The sequence below is a fragment of the Crocuta crocuta genome, unplaced genomic scaffold (genome assembly GCF_008692635.1).
Source record: "Crocuta crocuta isolate KB4526 unplaced genomic scaffold, BGI_CrCroc_1.0 scaffold89, whole genome shotgun sequence".
NCBI classification, from domain to species: Eukaryota; Metazoa; Chordata; class Mammalia; order Carnivora; family Hyaenidae; genus Crocuta; species Crocuta crocuta.
Window position 1 is genome coordinate 10539232 of NW_027551559.1, and position 7553 is coordinate 10546784.

The window sequence follows — 7553 nt, forward strand, 5'->3', positions numbered from 1 at the left end:
GGGTCCTGAGCTGCGGCCCAGACTCCCTGTCTGTGCTCACAGCAGCCGCGCCGGGAGTGGCGTAAGGTCGCCGTCCGAAAACAGAGCGGTGACGGCCCGGCGGGCGCGGCAGCTTGGTCGCCCGCTAATGGACCAAAGCTGAGACGTGAGCAGAGGTTTCTGGTGAACGTGGGAAGCCCTCCAACTGCACTTTCTAAAGTCCGACAACAAAGACGGAGGATAAAAACAGTGTTTTGGGGCCCCAGGCGGCTCCGTCAGGTAAGCCCCCAACTCTTGACTTTGGCTCAGGTCATGATCTCACCGGTTCATGAGTTCAAGCCCTGAATTGGGCTCCCTGCTGACGGTGTGGAACCTGCTTGGGATTCTTGTCTCCCTCTCCGTGCCTCCCTTGATCTTTCTCTCTCTCACAATAATTAAATAAACTTTAAATTTTTTTTTTAATTTTTGAGACAGACAGTGAGACAGAGTGCAATCAAGGGAGGAGCAGAGAGAGAGGGAGGCACAGAATCCGAATCAGGCTCCAGGCTCCAAGCTGTCAGCACTGAGCCCGATGCGGGGCTCGAATCCACGAACCGCGAGTTCATGACCTGAGCCGAAGTCGGACGCTCAACCGACTGAGCCCCCCAGGTGCCCCAAACAAACTTTAAAAAGCAGTAGTTCAGGAGTTGAGAAAATGAGTACTGCAGTGTTCCTCACCGGGCTCAGCCTCACACGGTGAGCCTCCCATAGGTCAGTCCTTGCCCTCACTCTGCTCTGCATCGACCAGAAGGGCAAAAATCCTGCTGTTGTGCATCATTATCCAGCACCTGCCACCGTCCAACCACACAGTGGATCCATGACGCACCGGGGACGGGCGTGCGAGGGGGTAACGTCTATGTCAAGGAGAGGCGGCTGCTCCAGCATTAGCTGATGGAAAACTGCGTGTGATTTCTGCCCCTTTCCCAAAAATGGCATTCTACGCCTTGGATTATCATTTAATAAATCATAAAAGCATGCCGTATAAAAGATTTGTTTATCGAATGACACAAAAATTTTGGAATAAAGCAATAATATTTCCCATGTGGCTTAGGCTATAAACAAGGAACCCACAACCATAAAATTACTTAGAAAATAATATTGCAGATTTTGAATTTCTTTGACTTTCCCTTGAACGATTTGAAAATTTGAAAAATATCTTCCGTTTTAGTTCATTCGAGCTGCTGAAGTTCTAAAATCCCAGTTGATTAGAGCTGCATTCTCAGTAAACAACAGTTCTGAGAAATTGAAAGATATATTTTCGGCGCAGCTCATGTATTCATTTCATTGTACAACACAACCCAGGAGATTTGAGGCATTTAAAAGAAATTTTCTCATGTTCTCTCCTTGCCCCCGACTCCTCACAGCACAGAAGCTCTGCGTCCCTCCCGCCCGAGACCCCGGCAGCAGGCGGGCCACTGGCCAGCCCGCTCTCAGCCTCGCGCCCTCCCCGGGCTGCACACCCCACCAGGCTGCACACCCCACCAGGCGGTGGGAGGAGTGGCCCCCGGCCGCCCACACGGCGAGTCCGAGCAGGGAGGGGAACCTGGCGTGTCGTTGTCTCTTCCGCCGCCCCTACAGCTGGTCACCCTGCGTCTACCCTCGAGGCCTCTGTTGGCAGAGGCTGACACGGGGTTCCTGGGTAACGTGAAGGTCATGGGCCCCGGAGGATCCCCCCGACGGCACCGGCCCCCTTGGCAGGAGCTGATAATGGTCTAGGACCCACAGCGCAGACCCTGAACTTGGTGGGATGGCCCCACAGCAGACGCCTGTGGCTGGCGGGGCAGACACATCACCCCCGACCGCGGGAGCCCGTGCATCCCGCGCAGGGACTTACTGCTGCAGGAGTTTAAGCGATAGCTTGGTCCTTGGACGGTCTCCCAGCCCAAGAACCTGATGCCACAACCTCACCCTTCAATTTTCTATCCGCCTGAGTGGCAAAGCCAAGCCACTGAAGGCCACTCGGAGGAGAGCCTCTCTCACGAGCGCTCACGCCCGCCAGGGGCGCCACAGAACCGCTGCACGTGGCCAACACCAAGCCGGTCACGTTCAGGGTGAACAGAAACTGCAGCGGGGTTACGGGGTTACGGTTGAACTCACCGCGTAATGATCCACATTTTAAAAACACTGTGTATTTACAGTAAATCTGCTGATCATTCTGTACTCCTCAATCACAAATTTCAAAATGGTCGACTGTCTATAAAACGAAATGTGGGACCTGGCGTTATTTCCTTACCAAGACGAGACAAGTGTGAACCATCCGCAGGTGCTTGCCCTTCACACACGTCCGCGAGCTTCGTTCCCTCACGCGTGTCCCGACTCTGGGTGACCGCAGCCGTTGACAGCAGCTAAGTGCCTGGCCGTTCCGCCCCAGACGTCCCTCCAGAGGGAAGGGATAAGAGTCCATGGAAAAAATACTCAAATACTCAGAATTAAAGCCTTTTTATATTAACTGAGTTTACGATGAGGGAAATGAATGCCGTGAACAGCCGTGGGGGGGGCTCTGGTGAGCCGTGGCTCACACACACCTCTGCAGACACCGCCCCCGGACGCACAGCCCTTCCCTTGATGCTAAAAGGACCTTGAAAGCAGGAAACTTTTTTCTAAATCCGTAAATGACGCCATAAAATCCTCAGGTCTGCCCCATGACAGTCCTTGTGTCCCCACAAGTACCCGAGGCTTTGGGGGCGGAGGCCACACTGAGCGCACGTGAGGAGAGACTCAGAAATGAAGGGGCAGCCGAGACCTGGGGATCCGGGGCAGGTGTGTGGACGCCTCGTCCCTGGGTCCCGACTTGTCCGGGAGCGCGGTCCCATCCACCTCACGTCCCACGCCTTCGCTTTGAAGCGTGAGCGGATCCAGGGTGGACGGACACAAAGCCTCTTTCTGCCGGGACCCCTCCTTCCCGCTCGTAAGCAGCAGCCGTCTACAGGGACAGGAGAAGGGGATTTTTTGTTCAAACAATTTGTCTGTAAAGACGGAGAGGATGCGCACGCGGAGCTACACCCCTGCCAACCTCCGGGTTTGAAGCGGTCACTATTATTACTATAACTTGATTCTCCACATGCTCAGCATGTCTTTTGCAGAGAAAAAAGCCACCAAGAACTTCCTAGGCACACAGTCTGCTAGAAGCCACTGATGTTCACGCTAGAAACCGAGGCAGATCTGCTGGCTTTACGGCTGGCGCTTGAGGAAGTGAAGCTCCGGAGTTTCTCATGAAGAAGGCCACAGAACACGCCACTGGTCCACCTGCAGTGTGTGGACACGGCAGGACACCCCCAAGTCCCCAAGGCCACCGTCGGCCTCCTCAACAAGCTGGTGGCTCTCGGTGGCCCAGCTAAGCAGGGCGCCCGGGGTCCTACGACCAGACCCTGAAGGTCTCACCCGCGGCCCGTCCCCTGCCCTCCATCTCGCGGTCCTCGGTGCCCCCAGGGGTGGAAGACGGCGCACCAGACGCCTGTTAGAAACAAGATGTCACCCAAGACCATTGGGATGGGGTGAGCTGGGACCGACCTCCAGATGTACCAGCAGGCGGGGACTTAGCGAGATGGACAGTCACCGAGAGCAGCAAGTCTGGCTTCTGGAAGGGGGGAGCCCACTGACGTCGGGTAGAGGGAAGCCCTGTGACCAACTCAGTGGGACTCTGGCCACCAGTCGCCCGGCACCAGACCCTGGCTCGGGGGGCCAGGCTGACTTTCTGCCCAGGAGGCACCCTTGACGGGTGCCCACCACCCAGGGGGCGCCCTTGACGGGTGTCCACCGCTCAGGACATCTCCTCCAAGACCCACACTGGTGCCGTTACCCCGAAGTCCTGCCTGCCTGGTCACGTGAGCCCACACTGTTTGGGGGGCTTTGCTAAGTCTTAACACAGTGCATTTCACACTCTAGGTCTCCTCCCTCGTTTCCAGCCTGATCAAAGTCACGGGCCATGTGCCGGGGGGGCAGGCTGGCGTCCCCAGGCCACTGCCCTTCAGAGTCCCAGGACAGCATCCGGGCTGCACGTGTGCACAGCCTCAGTTTCCACCAGCTTGTCTGCACACATTCTGGCGAACGAGGGGAGAGACGGCCGGCCGGCAGAGCGAGGCCGGATTGCTGCTCTCCAGGTTCAGAATCGGTCCAACCTTCCCAGCCGAATTCCTGCGTTCTCACACGAAGAACAACGGCCAGAATGTCAGGATGTGGTCACAGTGACGTCAAGCCGAGTGTGGCCAAGCTGACACTTCTTATTCATTCACTCAGATTGTTCACGAATTTGTCCAGTCAATCCGAAAGTACGCACTGCAGCCCATCACCTGCCGGGCACGGGGCAGGGCCATGGGCAGAGGGTGGGCGGGGTGGGCGGCGTCCTGCCCTGTGGGGCCCCAGTGTGACAGGCACCAGGTGCCGCTGCCGGCAGAGAGCCTGGTGCCCACAGAGTCGGTGCCACGCTGGCGAGGTTCTCTGACCTTTGTGCAAGGACCAAGCTGTCGGGGCGCCCGGGGGCTCAGTTGGGTGAGCGTCCAGCTCTTGCTTTCTGCTCAGGTCATGGTCTCACGGCTCGTGGGATCGAGCCCTGAGTCAGGCTCCAAGGTGAGTGTGGAAACTGCTTGGGATTTTCTCTCCCTCTCTCTGCCCCTCCCCTCCATGCTCGCTCTCTCTCTCTCTCTCTCTCTCTCTCAATAAAAATTAAATTAAAATAGATAAAGCCTCTAATGACTAGGAAGAGTGAGGAAGGGGTGGAGGTAAACCAGAAGCTCTTCTATTTGGATGCACACGTGGCGCAGGCGGCCTCCCTCAGCCACACGGGAAACGTGTCAGCAGACGTGCAGAGAGGCTTCTCCGAAGGGTGGAAACGAGCCAGAAGCCCCTCCCTAAACTCCCAGGCAGAAGAAAACCTTCCAACTCACTTTATTACAATGAGGATCTGACTTCGGCTGCGTCTCCACCCGGGGCCCCAGAGAGAAGCCCCCCCCACCGCGGCCTCTGCAGGCGGGAGGCAGGAAGGCCCTGGGGAAGGGGAGGCAGGCCTTGCTCCGGGGCCGGCGGAGGCCCCGAGGGGCCGTGTTCTGCCGAGTGGAAGGAGAAGGGGCATCCTGACGCCTGACGCTGAGGCCGCCCCCTTGCCCCTCGCTAAGTCCCCACTGGCTCCGGAGAAAGTCTGCAAGTGCAGCGGCTGGAAGGCCGGAGGCCGCGGTAATGGCAACGGGCCTGCTGAGGCTCCGCTAACCGCTTCCAGGAAGGGAATTGCGTCCCCGAGCAGCAGCGGCGCATCCTCCAGAGGCCCCCGCTGGCGTCCACTCAGTCGGAAGTGACACGGTTTTATCACCTTGAGTGGCGGTCCAGGTGCACAAATGGAGGGCCACGTTAGCCCACGTCCCTTTAGGTGGGAAACTTCCTGACGGCTTTCACCTGCTCTTCTTAGGAAAAGACCCTTCTGTGATGCAACTTTAAGTCTTTTATTAAAATGAAGAAGAAGAAGATGAAGAAGAAGAAGAGACACGTTTTCCAGCTGATTCTTGCTTCAATTTTAAGACACCGTGCACTGCCGCCTGCACTGGCTTCTCACCTCTGGCCGGGTAACCTGGCTCGGGGGCAGGGGGTTCGCCCCCGAACACCCATAAAATAAATCCCCAAGGATGCCAGGGGACAAAGAGGCTCTGGAGGCCCTCCTGTGAGGGTTCATCTTCTCTTTATAAATTTTGAGGTTTCTTAAAATGATACACACACAACCGTTTTTGACCCTGGGAGGGCGCATGAGTCGAAAACGCACATGAACACGGAGACCCGAGTCCCCTCTGAGTCGTAGTGCAAGAAAACAGGAAACAAACCAAAAATCCATCGACTGGTGGATTTGTGCACAAAATGTGGCAATATCCAGGCACAGAATCAGACTGGCAATAAAAAGAAGAAACCACTGATTCATACTCCACAGGGACACAGCTCAAAACTTGCTAAAAAATTTAAAACATTATGCTGAAGACAGCAGACCTGTAAGAGCATGTATTGAATTGAGCATTTATGTGAAATTTCTAGAAAAGGAAAGGAAAGAACACATACAAACAGAAACTGCAGAAGCAGACCAGTAGTTGCCTGGTACTGAGGCAGGAGTGGGGGCTCGGGGGCTATTACATTACTCGATATGTTTGGACATCTAGAAACATTATTATCAGGTATTTGACAGACGGTGAGAGCGTGTGGGAAATGCAATGCTGGTCTCATAGAAAACTATGCCATGAAAACAATCATGCAAATATTAACTCCAGGAAAAATGCAAAGTCATGCAGCAAAGGAAAAATAATCACAAGGCATAACTTGGCTTCGCAGGAAATAAAGGTGATTTATCCAAAACTAGTGATAAAACTGTGTTGGGAAGAGAGGAGGAGGCACACCGCAAAAGAGATCTGGGGAAGGGCAGAAATCAGCTGTAGGATAACTGTATTGTTTATAAATATAGAGATGAATAGTTAAAGCAGGTCATAGAAATGGGAGAAGTTGTGAGGAGCAAGACCAGACAATGGTGGGGGCTGCATTGTACTTTCTTATAAGCCTTTCAGGGTTGTTTGATTTTTAAACATTTCTTGTATTATTTTTTGAACTAGTAAAACCATTCTGAAAAACAAGGGCATTGAACAAAATAAATCACTGTGACCGACTGCCCCCACCATTTCGAAAGTGTATTTTAATCCCCAGAACTTGGGAAGAACAAAACTTAAATTAGTTCAAAGAAAGACTCACTGGAGCCTCCAGCAGCAGGAAGAGGCGGGAGGGACCCCCCTGGAACGCAGCGCCACGGACTCGGACGCGTGGCTCCAGAGCTGTGAGGACACCCATTCCTGTGGTCCTGAGCTACCCGTCTGTGGCGTTCGCTGTGACCTCCGGGCACCGATGCACCCGTTCTCCCCCCCGCAGCCTGTGACATGGTCAGGACACCCCCATACCCCCCGGCTGACCCCCCGGGCTGCCTCCCCGAACCCCACCTGGGAGTCGAACGTTTGTTCCGTGTCTGAGCCCAGAGGCAAAGGGTGAGGCGGGCAGGCCTCAGCTCGGGTCAGGGCCCTGGGCTAGGGTAACCCCGCCCGGTGGGCTCCCCACGCCCCCTCCTCGGAGCCCCTGCCCAGGAGCAGGCCTGGCCAAGCCGGTGGCCCTGCGTGGCCCTGCCTGACACCCTTTCCCCAAACACAGGTGCCCGCGAGGCTCACGTTTCCACGGTTCATTATTTTTCTCATGAAAAGTAATGAGTTTTAAAACAGTTCACCTTCTGGAGATGAAGGTCTGGCTGGAGGAACATTCCTGCTGCCTGACCCCCAGCCCGCGGTGCACGGAGATCTTTGGAAAGGTCGCGTCTCCCTCACTGGGAACAGGTCCCGGGGGAAGCAAGTGGCATTCTGATATTTTCATGAAGCACGCACGCGGGTGAGAGTATGTGGGAAGGATGGGAAGTCCCTCGAAACGGCGTGTTTCTAATTGAACCCACCAGGGGTCTTATTTGGAGACTTTTCCAGCTTGTGATGGGTGCCTGGCCGCCACCTGAGTTTGTGGGTGAGGTTTCACAGGCACGT